The sequence below is a fragment of the Ornithorhynchus anatinus genome, chromosome 4 (assembly GCF_004115215.2).
Source record: "Ornithorhynchus anatinus isolate Pmale09 chromosome 4, mOrnAna1.pri.v4, whole genome shotgun sequence".
NCBI lineage: Eukaryota > Metazoa > Chordata > Mammalia > Monotremata > Ornithorhynchidae > Ornithorhynchus > Ornithorhynchus anatinus.
This window is the reverse complement of record NC_041731.1, coordinates 110,089,228-110,112,303: the sequence shown is the minus strand read 5'-3', so window position 1 is coordinate 110,112,303 and position 23,076 is coordinate 110,089,228. Positions and strand designations below refer to the sequence as shown.

The following is a 23,076-nucleotide window of genomic DNA, read 5'->3' as shown; positions in this document are numbered from 1 at the left end:
GACTCACAGTCTAAAAGGGGAGACAGCAAAACAAAACAAGTAGAGCACTGTCCTAAGCTCTTGAAGGAGTACAGTACCACAGAGTTGGTAGACAGGTTCCCTGCCCACCACGAACTTAGTCTAGAGGGGAGGGAGCCAGACAATATAAATAATTACAGATATGGACATAAGTGCTGTGGGACTGGGAGAGGAGAAGAACAAAGGGAGCAAGTCAAGGTGATGCAGTAGAGAGAGGGAGAAAAGGAAAGGGGGGGGCTTAGGGGAGGCCTCTTGGAGAAGATTATTATTATTATGTGCCTCGATAAGGCTTTGAAAAGGGGGGAGAGTAATCGTCGGGTTTGAAGAGGGAGGGTGTTCCAGGCCAGAGGCAGAGTGTGGGTGAGGGGTTGGCAGCGAGATAAACAAGGTACAGTGAGAAGGTTAGCATTAGAGGAGCTAAGCGTGCCGACTGGATTGTAGTAGGAGAGTAGTAACGAGGTGAGGTAGGAGAGGGCAAGGTGATTAAGTGGTTTAAAGCCAATAGTGAAAAGTTTTTTGTTTGATGAAGAGGCAGATGGGCAACCACTCAAGGTTTTTGAGACTTGGGGAGACGTGTCCTGAACATTTCTGTAGAAAGATGATCCAGAAAGCAGAGTGAAGAGACAGGAGGCTGGGAGGCCAGCAAGGAGGCAGATGCAGTAATCCAGGTGGGATTCATTCGTTCAGTAGTATTTTATTGAGCGATTACTATGTGCAGAGCACTGTACTCAGCACTTGGAATGTACAGTTCGGCAACAGAGACAATCCCTGCCCAATGACGGGCTCACAGTCTAGTGAGGGGAGACAGATGGCAGAGCAAAACAGAACGAAACAAAAATGAGACATGGTCACCATAAATAGAATCAAGGGGATGTACACCTCATTAACAAAATAAATAGGGTAATAAATATACAAATGAGCACAATGCTGAGGGGAGGGGGAAGAGGAGGGGCAGAGGGTAAAGGGGCTCAGCTGAGGGGAGGGGAAGGGGGAGGAGCAGAGGGAAAAGAGGGGGGAGCTCAATCTGGGAAGGCCTCTGGGAGGAGGTGAGCTCTCATTGGATGAGTGATTGTATTAACGTGGTAGTAGTTTAGATGGAGAGGAAAGGGCAGATTTTAGCAATGTTGTGAAGGTGGGACCGACAGGATTCAGCACTCTGTACACAGTAAAAGCTCAATAAATACCACTTATTGATCCATCCATGATCTGAGAGAGGGCAGTTTCTGTGGAGTGAAGGGGGCAGAAGTCAGATTGCAGAGTATCCGGGAGGTGAGTGAAGACAAATTGCTCAAAGAGTTTGGAAAGGAATGGTAGGAGGGAGCAGTTGTCCCAGGGCCCTGCCCTCCTTTCAGGAATGGTGCTCGGGTCCAACCTAATCGGTCTCCACAGCTTTAAAAATCAGTCAAAAAAGGCCCAAACACAATGAGCACCAGCAGCAGGGAGAGAGAAGTAGGTGATGGAAGGGATAAAAAACTAAGGCAGTGGTAAGAAGGTGAAAATGGAAAAGATCCCCTGCCTTCTCTGTGCCCTGCAAGGCAGATTCAAGACAGATCCCCGTTGTCATTCACTGAAAATTACGCTCATTAGAAGTGAGAGAACTGGAGTGAATCCAGTGTCCTGTGCTATGGGACATTCCTCAAGGATTTTCTTGGTCTTGGCTTCAGCTGTCACTTGTAGAGTCACAGGAACCATCACTTCTCGCCCGAGGGTCTGTGTATTAATTTTTACGATCGTCCCCCTTCCTTTCCAACCCTACTCTTTGAAACTGTAGACTCAATTATGTCCTCAGGACATCCTTCATGCAAATTGTCTACCATGTTTACTCATGTAATTGCCCTCACCACATAATATCACTGCTATGCTTTTTGAGATGGAAATAAAAGATAATTTCCTGTACTACTTAATTCTAAGCAGTGACACCCAGGCAGGAAGAGTTGAAGGGCCAGAATTTGACAGCAGCAGAAAGTGGGTGGTGCTGGGAGAGGGGAGTTGAGTGGATTCCAGGGGAGGAAGAGGAGAAGGGAGAGAGAATGATTTCATTGAGTATCTCTTGTATGCAGCACTTGGGAGAGTGCAGTGGTAGTGAGAGAAACAGTCTTTGTTGCCCTGCTACCTTTTTCTTCTTTCTCTTCTCCTTTCTTCCTTCTCTCCTCCTTTCTTCCTATTTTCCTTCTCTTTTTAAATCTCCCTTTATTGCAAGACAGACTTCTTAAGTCCCTGTGTAGTGTCCCCACCCCGTTTTAGTGTTCCGAAAATTATGCAGTTTGGGATAATTTGGTCATTTGCTATTCCCCAAGAGATATCAGAGACCTGTTCTCAGGCCTCAGTGACTTGCTCCTTACTTAAGGGACCACGATTGAGCTGGCTATAGATTGTAATCCTCTTTGATGGAACTTCTTATTTTCTAGAGACCCCTGAAGGAGCAACAGTTCCATACATCACCCCCTGGGCACTCTCTCCCTCTTCTTTCCCCTCACCCTAGTCTCCTTCTCTACCAAGATTCTCCACATGATGCCATACAGTACCTCTGTGCCTGGAAATTGACACAAGCAGATAAGGGAACACACCCCTCCATTTGAGCATGTGAAATCTACCTCAGTTTACTGGATGACCATCATTTTAGACTTATAATTCTGGGAACTTGAATGCTTAGGTTTTCCTCTCAAAGGGATCATGATATTCCTGCTGTACCAGTTCTCTATTGTACTTCTAGATTTCCTGGTTAGCTTCTTCCTCGTAGTCACATAGAAGCCGTTCCAAAAGAAACAAACAAGCAACATTCTATTTAAAAAGAAGGTGGCCAAGAGTGGGTCCAAGGGATGATGTATAAGTGATGGTCCTTAATCTCCAGTAGACCCAACATTTTTAGGGTGTTCAGGACCTCTGCTTCTATTTACCACTTGGGCCTTGTCTCACTCTTTCTTTCAACAGTGTGTTTTCCACTTAACTGCTTTTACTGTCTCTGCCCAGCAGGATGGTGTAATGGATAGAGCACAGGCCTGGGACTCAAAAGGTAATGGGTTCTAATCCTGGCTCTGCCACTGTCTGCTGTGTGAGCTTGGGCAAATCACTGAACTTCTCTGAGCCTCAGTTACCTCATCTGTAAAATGAGGATTGAGACTGTGAGCCCCCATGTGGGACATGGATTGTGTCCAACCCGATTTGTTTGTATCCACCCCAGTACTTAGTAATGTGCCTGGCTCATAGTAAGTACTTAACAAATATCACAATTATTATTATTATTTATTATTTTTCCTTACCACTGTACCAATTGATGAAGCCACAAGATTTTGGGAGGGTGACTGTGATAGTAAGTGTCTTTGGCAAACTAATAATTTGTTACTTTACAGTAATTATTACCTCTTTTCCCTGAAGCAATCACGATTGGCACTTAAATTAACACTCTCATTATGGCCCATGCCTAGAGTCCTTTATTTTCTGTTTCCTACCGCAATAAAAATGCATGAAAATCAGTGGCAAAGTGCTCTGTGATCCCTTTAGGAGAATAGCGGAGTGTATTTCAAGCTTGCTGGGGACTAAATCTGGAGTTGATAGTGAGAGCAAGAAAAGAGATTCTCCCGACACTCCCTGGGGCCAGAAAGAGGAACCCAAGACCCTCCTCTCTTAAAGGAGCACTAAGCTATTTTTAGCTATTCCTGCTAGTAATCATAGAGGTAATAGCAATTATTACATGTCCATTATGTGCAGAGCACTTACACTTGGGGGAAAAATAATAATAATGTTGGTATTTGTTAAGCGCTTACTATGTGCAGAGCACTGTTCTAAGCGCTGGGGTAGATACAGGGTAATCAGGTTGTCCCACGTGGGGCTCATAGTTAATCTCCATTTTACAGATGAGGTAACTGAGGCACAGAGAAGTGAAGTGACTTGCCCACAGTCACATAGCTGACAAGTGGCAGAGCTGGGAGTCGAACCCATGACCCCTGACTCCGAAGCCCAGGCTCTTTCCACTGAGCCACGCTGCTTCCCCGAAGTGCATCGATTAAAAAGCAGGCCTCGCCCTGACCCTCAAAGAGCTCACAATCAATCAAGAATATGTGGGAAGGAAGAGGTTGGCCACAGGTACACGAGAAAAGGTGAAACAACAAAAAACAGAAAAGTAACATAAGAAGACAAAGACAGGAAACAGTTCCAACTCTGAGTCCAGAGCTGTTTTTGAGAGGGATTTTACTTCTCAAGGCAGAGAGCTGAAAAATTAGGAAATCCTTGCAAAAAATAAAAATAGTCATAAAAAGTGGTGTCACATGTGTGCTCCTATGTGGTAACTAGGACATAAAGAGCTTCTTTGGGAGCAGAGGGGAAATGGCGATTGCAGAAAAGGTTTCCCAGGGATCCTGTCAGTTCAGCCTTCACAACATCGCTAAAATCTGCCTTTTCCTCTCCATCCAAACTGCTACCATATTGATTCAAACACTTATCCTATCCTTCCTTGATTACCGTATCAGCCTTCTTGCTGACCTCCCTGCCTCCTGTCTGTCTCCATTCCAGTCCATACTATGTTGTCCGGATCATTTTTCTACAAAACTGTTCAGTCTGTGTTTCTCCACTCCTCAGGAACCTCTAGCGGTTGCCCATCCGCCTCCGCATCAAACAGAAATTCCTTACCCTTAGCTTTAAAGCACTCTATCACCTCGCCCCCTCCTACTTCGCCACGCAACTCTCCCACTACAACCTCGCCTTCACACTTTGCTCCTCCAATGCCAACGTACTCACTGTACCTTGAGCTCATCTGTCTCGACACCGACCTCTCACCCACGTCCCGCCTCTGGCCTGGAATGCCCTCCCTTTTCATATCTGACAGCCGATGACTCTCTCCATCTTCAAAGCCTTTGTAAAAGCACGCCTTCTCCAAAAGACCTTCCCCACCCCAACCCTCATTTCATCTTCTCCAACCCCCTTCTGTGCGTTTGGATTTGTTCCCTTTATTCACCCCTTGCTCAGCCCCATAGCATTTATGAATCTATCTGTAATTTATTTGTATTAATATCTATCTTCCTCTCTAGATTATAAACTTGTTATGGGCAGGGAATGTGTCTGCTATAATGTGTTATACTCCCCCTAGTTCTTAGTACAGTCCTTGGCACCTGGTAAGTGCTCAATAAAAACGATTGATTGGTAGCAGCAGAGAAAACCGGACGAGAGCAGGAGAGAAGAGGTGATTGGTGTGTACATTTTCTCATTCTCCTTTTGGTGAGTTTTAACCCAACCAGCATCACTATAACCACAATTTTTCCCTCCCTGCAGCGATGATAATTTGTTGTTGTACTCTCCCCAATGCTTAGTACAGTGCTCTGCACACAGTAAGTGCCCAATAAATACTATCGATTGAATGAATGACTGTGTACTAGTGCTTTTGTTTTCTTCTGTATTATGAGATTTTAATTTTAATCCTTCTCTCCCTCCACACATAAGACCACAGCATTTCCTCGCTTTCAGATGCCTCCTAAAATCTCACCACCTCCAACATCTTTTCTCTGATTAATTTCCCAGACTCCTGAGCCGTATCATCCCTTCTGCACATATCTTTATATCTGCACAATTTATTTTGATCACTCTAGCAATAAATATTTTTATGTTGTATCCCCTGTAAGAATATCAGCTGATTTGGGGCAAAGAGTGTACCACCATGTTCTTCTGCACTTTCCAAGCACCTGATACAGTGGAGCTGAGCTGAATTGGCACTCCGTGAATGTCGCTGCTACAACTAGGCCTCACTCTAATTGTTCTTTAAATAATTGTTTTTCAAAACTACGTACCCCAGCTTTTCCGCAGAGAATATCCATACTGGCTTCCGATAATGATTTTGATGAGGATGGAGTTTATGAAGCAGGAGTATCCAAACCAAAGTGGAGTCACAGAAAAAAGGAATTTTGAAAGCTTGCCAGGTGGCATAGGAATAGTATGATCTCGAGCCTCCTATAGCAGTAATAAAAGCTGGGGTATCAAGTTAAAGGGTAAATGTATGCTCAGCTTTCCAAATGTGGTGGCGACTACTTTCTTCCCTTTAGGTTCTGATTTATTGGTTCCCCAAAAATACAGATTCTCACTTGAGCTGTTTCTGTGCCATTTTGACAAAAGCTTAATTATGTCTAGTTTTACATTTATTTATGTACATTCAATTAGACAATGGTATTTATTAATAATAATGGTGGCATTTGTTAAGCGCTTACTATGCGCAAAGCACTGTTCTAAGCGCTGGGGGATACAAGGTGATCAGGTTGTCCCCTATGGGGCTCACAGTTTTAATCCCCCTTTTACAGATGAGGTAACTGAGGCACAGGGAAGTTAAGTGACTTGCCCAAAGTCACACAGCTGACAAGCGGCAGAGTCGGGATTCGAACCCATGACTTCTGACTCCCAAGCCTGGGGTCTTTCCACTGAGCCATGCTGCTTCCAAAAGGAAGTACTTTATTAAGTACTTGCCGTGTCCAGAACACTGTACTAAACACTTGGGGAGAGTGCAATATAAGAGCTAGTGGACTACATTCCATGCCCACAATGAACTTACACTCCAGAGGGGGAGACTGACATTAACATAAATAATTATGGATTTGTACCTAAGTACTGTGGGTCTGCGGGTGGGGTGAATACCAAGTGCCCAGAGGTTACTGGTCCAAATGCAATTGTATGCTTGGTGGTTCCATTGTCATATGCTTGGAATGATTCCAACTTTATATTTCCTCTCATTCTCAGTTCTGTAGATATTCTTTGTTCAGCTTTTCCCTTCCTCTTCCTCCTCCCCTTCCTCCCAACACCCTCCCAATTAAACTGTGAGCTACTTAAGGGTAAGTAACATGTATATTATTACTATCACACCCTTCCAAGTGGTTAGTACACTGCTTGGCACACAGGTGCTCATAATCTAATTTGATTGATGTGATTTACTTTTTCCCCAAAGAAATGACGAATATGGCATTTTATATGTTCCAAAAAATTCTGCTATGCCAATGTAGAAGTAATCCTATGTTCTGGATTTTGTGTTTGTATGCTACCTATATGATGGGATCTTTTTAAATTTTGAAAATACCTTTGACTTTTTTGCTAAGATGTTTAGGAAAACCACATATAAACTCCAGTTGTAACTTTGAGATTCAGCGAGCATGATTCCTCTCTGTTATAACCCCCTCCAAACTTTTGCAGGACATTTATCCTGGTGGCATAGGCAGGAGTGAGTGCTTAGGAGGCAGAATAGGGGTGGGAGTCCTCTGGGTCTCCATAACCTATCTGCTTCAGGCCTTCCGCAACCCTCTTCCTTAACCCAACCACCTCTGTGGTGGAGAAGCAGTGTGGTCTAGAGGAAGGATCACAGGGCTGGGAGTCAGGAAACCTGGGTTCTAATCCTAGTTCAGCCACTCATCTGCTGTGTGACCATGGACAATTCATTTATCTTCTCTGTGTTTCAGTTTCCTCGTTTGTAAAATGAGGATTTGTTACCTGTTCTCTTTCCTACTTAGACTATGAGTCCCATGTGGGATGAAGACCGTCCTACCCGATTATCTTGTTTCCATCCCAGGATCAGTGCTTAGAACAGTGCTCTGCATAAAACACTTAAATACCGTTATTATTTGTAGAGGCCATAGTTGAACTGCAGATACTCTCTTCCACTCTCCTCCCCAACCCCCAGGAGTGAAGGGGGAAAGAAAATGGTCCCCAGAAAAGGCTTTGCAGAAGTGTCTGGAGGCCACCAGTGCTGCTGGACCTAAATGGGGCCAGGGAGAAGGAGTGGCTTGTCTCACAGTCTGACACCAGAATTTAGTGTTAATACATTGGGAGAGAAAAGAGGGAAAGTTTAAACACACACGTAAACTTCCATAAATATGCAGAGTTCTATAAACACCAAGATTTCTTGGCCCTGAAATATGATTCAGAGTTCAGTTCCTGACAGGAGCAGTCTTGTGGGATATAGAAGAAAAAAGAGGAGAGGGTGAGAGAGAAACAAACTCCTTTCCCTCCTATATTTAAAGGAAATACCTGGTTTGCTGATTGGTCAAAGAACCAGAATTTGATGCTCCCAGAATGGGAATTGCTTTTCTCATCAAGCAACATGATGATGATATTTTTAATCTCCATATGTGCCAGACCACCACTGTCTCCATCTTCAGAGCATTATTAAGGTCCCATCTCTTCCAAGAGGCCTTCCTCTGTTAAGCCTTCATTTTCCCACTTGCTCTCATTCATTCATTCATTCATTCATTCATTCATTCATTCAATCATATTTATTGAGCGCTTACTGTGTGCTGAGCACTGTACTAAGTGCTTGGAAAGTACAATTCATCAACAGAGACAATCCCTGCCCTACAAGAGGCTCACAGTCTAGAAGGGGGAAGACTGTCGTCTGTGCCCTTGGATTTGTGACCTTTGGACACTTGATACTTGTCCCACTCCCAACCCAACAGCACTTATATACATAACTTTAAATTTTGTATTATAAATTTATTCCTATTAATGTTTGTCTCCCCCTCTAGACTGTTAGCTTGTTATTGGCAGGGAATGTCTGCCAATTCTATTATATTCTCCCAAGCGTTTAGTACAGTGCACCACACATAGTAAGTGCTCAATAAATACCATTGATTGATTGATTGGAGAAAGAGGAGGATCCCCCCTGTTGCGGAAGGACAAATCTTTTTATCAATCAATCGTATTTATTGAGCACTTCCTGTGTGAAGAGCACTGTACTAAGTGCTTGGGAGAGTACAGGCTAACAGAGTTGGTAGACATGTTCCCTACCCACAACGAGCTTCCCATCGCAGTCTTCCAGTTCAGAAATCAGGGGAAGTAATGTGGCGTCATAGAAAAAGTGTAGGACTTAAGGCTAGGAGATCTGGTTTCGAGTCCTAGCTCTACCACTGGCCTATTGTGTGACCTTCTGTGTGACTTTGGGCAAGTCACTTGACTTCTCGGTGCCTCAGTTACCTCGTCTGTAAAATGGGGATTAAGACTGTGAGCCCCACGTGGGACAACCTGATTCCCCTGTGTCTACCCCAGCGCTTAGAACAGTGCTCGGCACATAGTAAGCGCTTAACAAATACCAACATTATTATTATTATTACCTTGGGCAAGTCACTTAGCTTCTTTGACCTCAGTTTCCTCATCTTGAAAGTGGGGCTAAGCTAAATCATGAGCTGTGTGGGACACTGACTGTATCCAATCTCATAACCTTGGATTTGCCCTAGCACTTATGTATTTTTCAAATATTTGGGTGCAGATTCTAGTGTTCTGATGTGCTTCTTGTTGATAGCACCATGTGTTAAGATTTCATAGAGGAAGACTTTGGAAAATGTAAAATGTACTATACTGCTACTACTGCTAAATGTACTATACTATTAAATGTACAGCTAAAATGTACTATAATTATGGAATTCATTGAGGACTTATACTGTACTCTCCCAAGTGCTTAGTACAGTGCTCTGCACACAGTAAGCACTCAATAAATATGATTGAATGAATGAATGTGCTAAGTGCTGGGTAAAAAGGATAATCAGAGAAGTTCGTTCAGCTGTATATATTGAGCGCTTACTGTGTGCAGAGCACTGTATTAAGTGCTTAGGAGAGTCACACAACATGGCCTAGTGGATAGAGCCTGGGCCTGGGAGTCAGAGGACCTGGGCTTTAATCCTGACTCTGCCACTTGTCTGCTGTGTGACCTTGGGCACGTCACTTCACTTCCCTCATCTGTAAAATGGGGATTAATAATAATAATAATAATGTTGGTATTTGTTAAGCGCTTATTATGTGCAGAGCACTGTTCTAAGCGCTGGGGTAGATACAGGGGAATCAGGTTGTCCCACATGGGGCTCACAGTCTTCATCCCCATTTTACAGATGAGGTCACTGAGGCACAGAGAAGTTAAGTGACTTGCCCACCGTCACACAGCTGACAAGCGACAGAGCTGGGATTCGAACCCATGACCTCGGACTCCAAAGCCCGTGCTCTTCCCACATAGCCACGCTGCTTCCCTCAGATTAAGACTCTGAGCCCCATGTGGAACATGAATCGTGTCCAATCTGATTACCTTGTATTTACCCCAGCACTTAGAACAGTGCCCGGCACTAGAAAGTGGTTAACAAATGCCATCAAAAAAGATTTGACACAGTCTCTCTTTCTCACTGGGTTTAGATTTAAAAGGGAGAAGTTATCTTATTTCCATCCTACAGAATAAGGCCCAGTTAGGCTCAGTGACTTGTCTTTGTTCACCTAGCCCGCCAGCGGAACTGTCAGGCACCTTCTCTTGCCACTAGACCACACTGCCTTTTAGTTCTTGAAGAGCCTCATGTTCTAAGAAACATGTTAAAGTGCTCATGTCTTGGCTCACATCAGACACCAAACTGTCTCAAGACTCACACCCATTTTATCGATCATAGTATGACCTCCTTCATAATGGTGGAAATGTATTGAGGAAAATTGCTGGAGTGCTATCATATCACATTTGCAGTATTTGCACCCCATCTTCATTAGATTGTCGAGTTCTTGAAGGCAGGGATTGGGTATTTTTAAGTTGTATTGAACTTACCCAAGTGCTTCCTAGTCAGTCAGTCAGTCGTATCTTCTGAGCACTTACTGTGTGCAGAGCACTGTTCTAAGCCCTTGGGAGAGTACAATGTAGCAATAAACAGGCACATTCCATACTCACAAAGGCTTAACACTTAATAGGTACTCGATAACTCTATCAGTTGCCCTTTGGTGATGATTAGCCACTCTTTAGAAGTGAGGAGGTCATATTGAGGTTCATGGAGACCGTTTTGGACTGGCGAAAAATCTTTAGATTTTAGTCACCAGCTCCTCAGATTTCTTCCTCAGTTTTGTAACCCCGTAACTGGTGTTATACACATCTTAACTTCACTCTTCTTTTTTCCTGGACCTCTTTAGGGGCCGGGATCTGATGAAACCACAGGCATCGGTAATGAATGACCTCTTCTAAAACCAGACCCACTGTTTTGGCTCCTCGTGCCCACGCTGTTCATGCTGCCCAAGAGAAAGGATCTTGAAGAATGGCCCAGTTGCTGTACTCATTGAGAATTATCCCAGAAACCCCGTTCTAAAGGATCAGCCAGGGATTTCCTTAGAGGGAGAGAATTTGGGGAGTGTAGGTTGACTGGCATATGAGTAACTCCAGAATTACAAACTGGTTATGTTTCTGTTTCATATTTTATGTTTCTTTTGCCTTCATGAGAAATTACAATGAGCATAACAGTTAGGATTAAGTTCACGATTGTATGTTTAAACTCAAATTTCCCCTCCCTCTCTCCCCACCACCCCCCACTCCGGTGAAAAGCCCTTTTACTGATGAATGGGGCTGGCCTACTTTAAAATGCTCCTGTCTAATGGTCTCAACAGGCCTCCTCAGCCAGTTGCACAGATTTAGGTCTAAATGAGCTGTCTCTGGGAGAAGTATTTTCAAAAGCTGCCTGGCCTATGCAGATATGGCCAGAGAGATGAGTAATTTTGCCAAGACTACATAGCAAGTTAAAAAAAAACCTCTAAAGGTGTTAGAGCTCACAGCTTTTCAGGGTTTGACTGTTTAGTCCAGAGAAAAATATATCTGACAGTGTGTTCAGTTAGCCTTTGAAGTATACAAATCATAGACTAAAGGTTCAGGCCTTCTCTAAATTTATGAAATTTCAAAACTGAAATTATAATGAGAGTCAGTAATGCAAATTGCATATGTGTCTATGTAAATCCAAACCAGCATGTGTAAACTTTTCAGTCACGAACCATTCAGCATAAATGTGATAAAAAGACATAAGTCATTTGTTCCAGTAAGAATTCCAGTCCTATCAAAAGGAGAAAAACCGGAATTTGTTTTTTTCAAATTAGTTCTCAGAGAGTAATGTATCAGTAAACTTTGGTTATTTTTAGAAAGGACCAATAACAGTAAACCAATTAATAAGAGTGATAGGACTATTTATAACTACGGGTTTTCCTTAGTGGATAAATGACCTGCAGAGGGAACAGTCTACCTTTAATCAAGGTTGAAATATAGAGAATCTCAAAAGAAAATCAAAGTGCTGAAAGCCTCTATTTGCACTGAAGCATTATACTTAGTGGAAGGAACATGGGCCTGAGAATCAGAGAACCTGGGTTCTAATCCTAACTCCACCACTTGTCTGCTCTTTGATCTTTGATAAGTCACTTAACTTCTCTATGCCTCAGTCTCATGTGCAAAATGGGGATTCAGTACCTCTTCTTTCTCCTACTTAGACTGTGAGCCCCATGTGGGATCCTATTATCTTGTATCTACCCCAGTGCTTGGCACATAGGAAGTGCTTAACAAATACAATTATTATTATTATTGTTGTTATTATTATCGTGTGTAAAGCATTATGAAATTTACTTAGACTATACTTCACATGCATCTAGCTCTGTATGGGCACAGATTTCCAGTGATGAATGAGTCATAAGGAGAACAACATGTGGCTGGGTAATTTCCTGTGAAGAAAATATCCAAATTTTTATATGTAGACTCCCCCATTTTGCTTTTACTAAACAGTGAGTCCCATGCCTAACTCTGAACTCCACCAACAACTTCTTTTCTCCTTCTGAACAAAAGTTGTCTGAGAAAACTGCCAAAGTCCTAGTCTACTTTAACTAAGCCCAGCTGTGCTGTTGGCCAATTGTGCCCAGCATTTCAATAATCTAAACTCCATGAATTCTCTAAACATAACTCTCAACCTTCCCTTGACCTCCAGTATGTCTATATATAAACCTACACATGCTATTTGCGTGACTCCACAAATACACTCCCAATGATGAATGAAAGAAATCAAAGTTGATAAGTGAGTAATTCTAAGGACACTTTGTAAGATCATCAGGTGAGGCTGAGAAGATTTAAGATAAGACATCAAATGAACAAAAAGATAAACTAAAGACTGTACACATCCACTCAGGTAGTAATACAAAACTGGGCCATTAGGTACTCAACACGTTATAATGACTGACAAAGACAGCTTCTGTTTAGAAGGTGGTGGTGCTTGTTTATTTGATCACATGCTTTGTGATGAGTTTAAGAAGATAGGACAGTATTTAATATGTGGCTCTTTGACAGTTTTTGACTCCTTGAAATAATGCCATGTAGTGGAGTTGCAAGCCACAGCTAGGTGCAATCATCATATATTTATGATCAAGCAGTGGAACGCCTACAGCTCATTGGTCTAACTAAATTATATTCTTTTAACTTTGCTTGTGAAGATACATCCTGAACCAGGACAAGGGAAGAAGAGGGGTAATTGTTACAAAAGCATTTTTCCCACTTCTGGATCATCCAAATTCATGAAGATGTAAGGGAGGCAAATGCTATTGGAAACGCTAATAGAACCCTCCCACCCCACTCTGCAAAACACCGTCCTCCGCAAGTCTGTGTTCTGGTGGAGTGTGCTGGGTGAAGGTTTTCTACTCTGGATTTTCTGACAGAAATGCCATTTATGGAACAGATGTATTCTTCCTACATCCATAATCCCACTACTTGCTCCTAGTTGGAGAATGGGGATGATTGGTATGTAATGAGTCTTAAACGCCCTGGAGAAATAGATGATTACATTGAGGGCTCATATTTAGATGCCTGAATTTCATTTTCTGGTGGCTTGACTGCTGAAATTTCTGTCTAAATACTGAATTCTTTCCATAGACTTTAATGTTTGAGAGAGAAAGTTCCTCTCAGAGGAATTGCCCGGTTAGCTCGGTTGGTAGAGCATGGAACTCTTAATCCCAGGGTTGTGGATCTCCCCCTCTAGACGGTGAGCTTTTGGGGGGCATGGAACATATCTGCCAACTCTTTTGTTTTGTACTCTCCCAAGTGGTTAGTATAGTGCGATCTACATAGCATGCACTCAATATATATCACTGATGTCCCACATGGGGCTCATAGTCTTAATCCACATTTTACAGGTCTGGTAACTCAGTCCCAGAGAAGTGAAATGACTTGCCCAATGTCACAAAGCAGACGTGTGGCAGAGCTGGAATTAGACCCCCGCACCTCTGACTCCCAGGTCCATGCTCTTTCCATTAGGCTATGGGACAGGGACTGAATCCAATCCGACTGCTTTGTATCTACCTGAGCACTTAGAACAGTGTTTGGCACATAGTAAGCACTTAATAAATACCATAATTATTATGATGAGGAGGAAAAATTTGTTTCCTAGGATGCTGTATTTTGCTACCTTAAAGGAGTCATTGACTTACTGAAACAAGAAGCATCTTTTATCTGTGACCCTGTAAATGCACCTTTTTTCAACAACTATCCCTCTGGAGTAGGATTTTTGGCACTTGGAATTGGATACTTTGGGGATTTTACAATGCTTGGACCCCCTTTCTTCAAACTTGTTAAACCAAACAACTCGGTTGGGATATAGTTTTTTTTTGGAATAGGAATTTGGCTTCTCTGCCTTGACATTTCCATGCCTCTGTATATTTATAGTAGTGATCTCTTTGGAATTTGCCTTGTGGTTTTGTGCTCTTGTCTTTCACTGTGTTAAAGTCTATTCTCACTTCATTTTGATGCATCTATGGGAGATTTTTGGAGGAGGAATGGAAAGAGCTTTCTGGATTTCTTAAGCATTTTCATGATAAAAACATTTGTTTATAAGAGAAATAAACATTTGCAATGACCATGTCTAAATGTACGACTTGTTTGTGATTTTAAAATAAATCTATTAGCAAATAAGGAACCTCCTAATTTATGTAAGATCTTAAAATTATTCTAAACATAGAAAGATCAATGTTGTAGTTATTAGAAGGTGTTTTTCTTGTTTGTAATTAGTACAGAAGCATACTTATTTCAAAATTACTCAAGCAAAAAAAAAATCAGAAACAATTTCAGTAAAAATGGTGATAATCCAAACTAAGTGGAACTGTGACTTGGGTTGGTAATTGAAATAATAGAGTGAAATTGAATTGTCCCTTTCTTAGATGTCAGTTTGGGCAATCAATATTTGGGTAATAATTGTGCCTCAAAGAATAATATTTGTTACTAAGTAATTCTTTTCAGGTTGATGATTCTCACTATCGGTGACAAGTTCTTCAAAAATCAAAGGACAAGTCTAAAGCTACCCATTATATGACACAGAATGAATCAATCTAAAGGGTAACATTTGTTATGCATTCTGAAATGGATATTTTCTCTGATAGCAAAAGGAGAGATCAGGGATGTGGTAATCAAAATGTTTAGTTCTAACCAGAAACTGAACCTGAAAAGTCCCAATGAGATATATAAATAATACCAGATAGGTGTAGTCCATTATATGCCTAAATTTGCAGTACTATGTCTTGTATTCCATTCTTCTTTCCTCAGATCATCAGATTCAATGTTTGCATTTATTTCATGAAGTCCCTTTCAGCACTAAATTCATGGTTCACATCTTTAGATTATAGAAAGAACGGAAAAGAGAAGGAAAAGATACAAAAAACAGATAAAACATTGAATTAATGAGGACCAGTTCCCTCCATAGCAAATCAAGATAAATAATTGTAGTTCTTGATGTTCCCACAGTTTCTCTTTTGCCTGTTCCAGTTTTGAATCACCTGTGATTATGAAGTTCTTTATGTCTAACTGAACTCTCTTTAAGACTCTTCAATCTTGCTTTGTCCTCTGTGTAGGCAGCAGCTGAGAAGCAGCATGGCCTAGTGGATAGAGCACAGGCCTGGGAGTGAGAAAGGCATGGGTTCTAACCCCAGCTCCACCATTTGTCTGCTGTGTGGCCTTGGGCAAGTCACTTCACTTCTCTGGGCCTCAGTTACCTCATTTGTAAAATGGGGATTAAGACTATGAGCCCCATGTGAGACAGGGACTATGTCCCACTTGATTACCTTGTATCTACCTCAGTGCTTAGAACAGTGCCTGGCACATAGTAAGCGCTTAACAAATACCTTAAAAAAAGGCAGCTGCCTCCAGCCCCCTCTTTATAATAATGCTTTACTGGAGACAGTAATTATCCAGTAGCATAGGGGTTGGGAACCTTTTTTTTTCATTCGGCAGAAGGTCAAAACAAAATGGAACCTCGGAGTTGTCAGTATGCAAGAAGCCATAACATTTCTAGTCCCCTATTTGACATGGTTAGGGAGAGAAGAGAGAAGGCAAAGGGAAGAGGGGCAGAGAAAGGTGGAACGGGGGACAGTGTGCTCAGGAATCTCCACAAGGCAGCATAGGTGGGCGCTGACCCCCAGACCGCCATGGGGGTGGTCCCTCATCTGGGGTGGAGAGGCGTAACTTTGGGGAAACCTGGGGCCCAGACTCACACCACTGAAACCAGAGAATCCTTTTACCCAAATCCTCCCAAAGAGGCAATGTCTACTCCCCACGTCAGCTGGAGAGAGGGAATCACTCCTTTCCCCATCCCTTCTGACCCTGGATGGACCCATGCTCTTGATCAGCTTTTGGTCCACTCCTCAGACCCCTGGTTTCCCCCTCCTCTTTCCCTTCTGCTCCAGTGGCTCCAAAAAAGCTGCTGAGCCATGAGGAAAGAGGATGGTGGAAGCTGCGTCTCATGCCTGCCCCTCACTCCCATCCAACTCCAGCTCCCTCTTAGCCTGTTGGACTGATTTGGAACACATTTTGCCACCAGCAGAAGCTGAGCGAGGTGGATTAGGTAAACCACCATTGTCTTATTCTGGTAATAATGGGCAGAGAAGTGAGGAGAGAAGGAGAGGATTGTTGGGTAGGGATTGTCTCTATCTGTTGCCGAATTGTACTTTCCAAGTGGTTAGTACAGTGCTCTGGGAACAGTAAGCGCTCAATAAATGCAGTTGAATGAATGAGAGGAAAGAACCGAACTTGCATTGATTGTTTTCTTCCTGCACCTCTACTACCGTCGCTGCCGACATGAATGCCGCTGCTTAACTTGGCTGCTCTGGAATCTGGTCCATATGGAGACCCAGAAATAGTTTTCGTGGAACCCAGCACAGGGACTGCGCCTCCCTCCTGCAATCCTGGGAGTGAGCACTCTCCTTCCCTGCCTCGCTTGACTGTCCTGTTTCAGTCCCACTGCTGCTTGTTGTGGATGGGGGGCTTTGGGGGAGGATAGGAAAAGTGGATAAAAGAAGCAGCTGGAGCCCACCCTACCTTTCGCTGAGACGTGGCGTCACCATCTTGGTTGTCCGTCAGCCCTTTTCTGGCCCAGCTGCTTCCTGCCTATCTCCCTGCATAGCTTTTCGTGGTGGAGCTTTTCGTGGTGCCTTTGCTCAAGAGCCACGTTTAGATCCAAGAAGAGCCAGCAGTGGCTTGTGAGCCATGGATAGCCAACCCTTGCTTTAACGTGTTATACTAAACAACTCCAATACCTGAAACATTTCCTTATAGTTATTGTTTTCCACTTTCAAAAATCTAATTATTTTCTGGAATCCCTTGTTTCTGGGAGAGCAAAATAGTACCATTATTTAATAAGGGCTAGTACAGCTCAGAGTATAGCAGAAGATCCTTATATGTTTTTTCTTCCCTTTTTGGCTTACTGCTATTAACACAGCTCCATACTGTGTTAAAAATTTTACTAACAGCACTGCATTGCTGGTATTAAGCTTGGGTTCCACTCTGCCCTACTGTTTTTTTTCTCAATATACTCTATCTAGACTTTACCCATCTTATAGTTGCATTTGTTTCTTTTTTTCCATTATATTGTGGCTGAATTATTGTCTTAACCTCCTTCCCAGTTTCCTGTCCCCAGTCCCTCTCTCCCCCCCACAATCTAGACTACACACTGTTGCTTGGGTCATTTTCTTGAAGCATCACTGGACACAAAGCTCCTCCTCTCAAAAACTCTCCCTTGGCTTCCCACCTTCCTCCACACGAAACAAAAATTCCTCTTCTCCGGCCTCAAGGCTGTTCACCAACTTACTCTACTTCCCCTCTTTACTTGCTTCACCCAACTTTCTTCTTTCCTCCCAAGCCAATCTTCTAGCTAAACCTCTCCATCCAGTCAAGCAATGGCATTTATTGAATGGTTACTGTGTGCTGAGCACTGTACTGGGCATTTGGGAGAGAAGAATGCAATAGAGTTGGCAGATAATAATAATGATGACATTATTTGTAAATATTATTTGGTATTTGTTAAGTGTTTACTATGTGCCAGGCACTGTTCTAAAGCGCTGGGGTGGATACAAGATAATTGGTTTGGACACAGTTTCTGTCCCACATAGGGCTCACAGTTTTAATCCCCATTTTACAGATGAGGTAACTGAGGCCTAGAGAAGTTAAGTGACTTTCCCAAGGTCACACAGCACAAGCGGTGGAGCCATAATTAGAACGCTTGACCTTCTGACTCCCAAGCCCATGCTCTGTCCACTAGGCCGTGCTGCTCCTCTGGTACCCTCCGTGCCCACAAAGAGCATAAAGTCCAGATAACTCTCTTGTCTCCAGCCCCTCACTCATGCTGTCCCCACAGCTTGGGGGAAATAATAATGATAATAATAAAGGTATTTGTTAAGTGCTTACTATGTGTCTAGCGCTGGGGTAGGTACAAGGTAATCAGGTGGTCCCATGTGAGACTCACAGACTTAATCCCCATTTTACAGATGAGATAACTGAGGCACAGAGAAGTGAAGTGACTTGCCCAAACTCACATTGCTGATAAATGGCAAAGCTGGGATTAGAACCCATGACCTCTGACTCCCAAGCCCATGCACTCTTTCCACTAAGCCACAATGCTTCTCTAAACTTCAACTCTTTCCCTATTTAAATTCCTCCTGGAAACCCACCTCCTCCAACAAGCCTTCCCTTGGTTTGTTCCCATATATCCTAAATTGCATAAACCCTTCAACCATCTCCTGCCCTTCTGGACTTCTCGGCATTCCCATCCTCAGCAATTTTGTTTATATGTTTATTCACTCATAAATTCAATCTTTTATTTTGACTGCTCTATTTGTAAATAATTTTATATGTTTCTCCCATTAGAGTGTTTGCTCCTTGTGGGCAGTCAGCCAGTTGTATCTGTTGATTGCTTACTGTGTGCAGAGCACTGTGCTAAGTGCTTGGGAGAGTACAATATAACAATAAACAGACACATTCCCTGCCCACAATGAGCTTAGAAACCTGTCCCATCCTGAGCACTTAGCACGATGCTTTGCAGCTAATGGATGCTCAGTGATAAATTCTATTACTATGCTACTTGTAATGAAAACACTCAGAGCAGAAAAGATTGAACACCGTGTTTCTGAAATTTTTAAGGCACAAGGCCTTTGAAAGGGAGGAGGTGTGGTGACAGTTGAATCCCTGCTGTGGTTAGCTATATCCAGTTTTACACCTGTGCATTCTTATTAATTTTATATGTCTTGAACATGAAGATCTGTATGTTTAAACAAACAGACTGCCTATTTTGCAGCCTCAGAACGCCAGCTATCATTACCCCTCTTCATCCCAAATTTTATTTGTGCTTCCTCATGGAATCTGCAAAGGAAAAGCATTGTTTTCTTGATTGTTAAAAGGACATTTCAAGGTAAGTGGGATAATTCTGTATCATTTCCAAAATGATGAAAAAGTCATAGGCTTGATGTAGATACTGTAAGCTCCTCTAGACTGTAAGCTCGTTGTGGGCAGGGAATGTGACTGTTTATTGTTGTATTCTCCCAAGCATTTAATACAGTGCTCGGCACACATTAAGCTTTCAATAAATACAGTTGAATGAATGAATGAAGTGTCCACTTTTACATGTTATGATGAAACATAACCCCATGCAAGTTATGGTTATCACTGAAAACAGAAACTCAACCTGCTCTGCAAAGACCTTGCAGTTCTTCATTTTGTTTCCAAGAAGGTTGTTTAAAGAAATGAAATATCTGTATTGAATAGTGGCATCCTGGAATTGTGTAATCAGAGCAAGTATATTGAAGGCCACATTATGAAAGCAGTCACAGAGATCAAGCATAACAATTCTCATTACAGGCTTAAAATTAATCAAGTGCCTTTTTACCAGATTAAAAATGGGAGGATCACATTAAATGTTATTTTATTATTTGGCATTAATGTTTTGTAATTAATTCTGAAGCCGAAATGTCATTTTATAATGAATTTGAAAGATGAATTGAATATGCACACACCACCACATAAATTGCCATTTGTAATTAGTGCTATTCACATAATGTTATCAATTATACTAATTCAATCTTGAAAATAGGTTGCTGAAGTGTTTGGGCAGTATATAAAAAGGTATTTATCATTTATTGCTTACTACTACTTTATTTTGTATTATTTTATTTTATTTTACTTTATTTTACTTTGTAGTGTCCTGGGATGCATGGTGTAGTGGAAAAGAGCCTGGGCTTGGGAGTCAGATGTCATGGGTTCTAATCCTGACTCTGCCACTTGTCAGCTGTGTGACTTTGGGCAAGTCACTTGACTTCTCTGTGCCTCAGTGATCTCAGCTGTAAAATGGGGATGAAGACTGTGAGCCCCACATGGGGCAACCTGATTACCTTGTATCTCCCCCAAGTGCTTAGAACAGGGCTTGACATATAGTAAGCGCTTAATATCATCATTATGAGAAGCAGCATGGCTCAGTGGAAAGAGCATGGGTTTGGGAGTCAGAGGTCATGGGTTCTAATCCTGGCTCCGACACTTGTCAACTGTGTGACTTTGGGCAAGTCACTTGACTTTTCTGTGCCTCAGTTACCTCATCTGTAAAATGGGGATTAAGACTGTGAGCCCCATGTGGGACAACCTGATTACCTTGTATCTCCCCCAGCGCTTAGAGCAGTGCTTGGCTCATAGTAAGCGCTTAACAAATGCCATATTATTATTATAAAAAGATGGGTTTTATTACTCGCTGCTGTTAGAGGTGAATTTTATAACCACCTTGGCTTCCCATGTCCCTCCGTGTTTTCTCCACCCCGCACCCCTGCAACCATGCCACTGATCAAACCACAGCTTCCATTCATTGTGCCAGGGTGACCACCTCTCCAATGTGCCCTGCTCTCTTACCAACTTTGGCCATTCACAGCTGCAGTGGAAACTGAGACCTGTTAGTTCTGAGGTCCCCAGAGGTCCTAAGGAACAATTTCCCAACTTTCCTGAACTCCCCTGTGCTCATTAGCCTGATAGCTAGAAGCCGGCTCAAGGTGTCCTCACAGACCACATTTCCTGAATTCAGGGATGTCCTGGGTTAGGAAAAAAAAAATAGTGTGAAGTGCACTATTTGACATATCTTTTCAGATTGTTCACAAGAATTCCACGTGGTCCGAATCAAAGGCTGATTTTTAATGTTATGTCTATTACTTATTCATCAGTATCACCTATCGCAATATCACAGAAGGAAACTGAATTGGGCTGGCATGATGTATTCATGGTATTAATATTTACTGAGCGCCCCCATCATGCAGCACACAGAACTAGGCACTCAAGAAGTATGGAATAAGGGAGTGACCTACTCACGGACCTTTAATCCTTTAGGTCGTGAGTCCACCGAGGGATAGAAACCATGTCATATTCCCTTCTGTGTATTATCTCCCACTGCTTAGGACAGTGCTGTGCACACAGTAATCATTTAATTACTGTTTCTACTACAAAAGCGTTCAGTCTAATAAGCTCACCTAACACTTTTGAAGCAAGGGGTAATAACTCATATATAATGGTGGTATTTGTTTAAACCCTTACCGTGTGGCAGGCATTGGGGTAGATACACAAAGTCACCTGTGTGTGCTGTCATTCATTCAGTTGTATTTATTGAGCACTTATTGTGTGCAGAGAACTGTCTTAAGCGCTTGAATAATAATGATTATGGCATTTAATAATAATAATAATAATGTTGGTATTTGTTAAGTGCTTCCTATGTGCAGAGCACTGTTCTAAGCACTGGGGTAAACACAGGCTAATCAGATTGTCCCACGCGAGGCTCAGTCTTAATCCCCATTTCACAGATGAGGGAACTGAGGCACAGAGAAGTTAAGTGACTTGCCCACAATCACACAGCTGACAAGTGGCAGAGCCGGGATTCAAACCCGTGACCATTTAGTGCTTACTATGTGCCAAGCACTCTACTAAACTACAAGCAAATTGGGTTGGACACACGTGGAGCTCACGGTCTTGATCCCCATTTTCCAAATGAGGTGACTGAGGCCCAGAGAAGTGAAGTGACTTGCCCAAGGTCAAGGATTAGACCAGGCAGAGATTAGACCAGGCAGGATTAGACCTGGCGGAGCCTTCTGACTCCGAGGCCTGTGTTCTGTCCATTATGCCATACTGCCTCTCCCAGCACTTATTACAGTGTTGTGCACACAGTAAGCACTTAATAAATACATCCTACTTCTAGGTCGACCTCAGTTCCTGTGCTTTTAGGTGACTTTATAGGAGAACAGTTTACTCAGGACCCTTCAAGGACATGTCTCAACATGCAACATGTTTTCACAGCTTCCTCCTCCCTATCAATCAGTTGTATTTATTGAGTACTTACTGTGTGCAGAGCACTCTACAACACAACAATATAACAAGCATATTCCCCGGCCCATGATGAGCTTACAGTCTAGAGGGGAAGGCAGGCATCATTATAAATCAATAGAAGTAAAGAGAAATGTAATAAATAGAAAGGAAGTATCTTCTACAGGGTGCTGCAGGTAGAGAGTACAAGGAATCCAGAGGGGGCATGTGCAGGAATAATCCCCTTTTATCCAAACTTAACATTCACTTCAGAAAAATAATATTTTAAAGTGGGTACTGGGAATTGCTTGAAGTTTGGGATGTTTCCAAAATTCCAGGCATGAAATTAACCCCGTTTTATCATGCTGTGTAAACTATTGCCTCTACTGGTGGGGTTGAGCAAACAGTTTGAAAGCAATTGGAAACTGTTACCAAGATAAATTTGTCTCTCTCCAGCTGTGACTGTGAACAGAGCAGCCAACCAAATGCACTCTGGAAAGGGAATGGCCCAACCCTTTAAATCTAACATGGTGGTCAAGGTATAGGGTCTGTTTTAGGAAGTAAGGAGGATTTTTAATCCAGGGAAAATACTGTCCCTTCCTCCTCAACAAAGATAATCCAGTGAATTATTGACTTTTAAAGAACAAACAGAAATGTTTTAGCAGAACATGTCCAGGCCATATCTGTTTTGTAAAATCCCCTTTCCACCT

At 42.5% G+C, this 23,076-nt stretch overlaps 1 protein-coding gene across 3 annotated transcripts in view; it reads left to right on the top strand.

Annotated features, from left to right (window-relative positions):
* DNAJB4 (DnaJ heat shock protein family (Hsp40) member B4) overlaps positions 1 to 23,076 on the top strand; it is a 49,328-nt gene that overhangs the window by 2,694 nt on the left and 23,558 nt on the right. The window contains exons 1-2 of one of the 3 annotated variants that reach the window (XM_001506600.5): positions 15,031 to 15,115; positions 19,341 to 19,454. The exons of 1 other annotated variant lie outside the window; for it this stretch is intronic. The gene's annotated coding sequence lies outside the window, so the exon portion shown is untranslated. Of the gene's footprint in view, positions 1 to 15,030; positions 15,116 to 19,340; positions 19,455 to 23,076 lie in introns of those variants that run through there. One more of the 3 variants, XM_029061908.2, reaches the window with a different exon arrangement.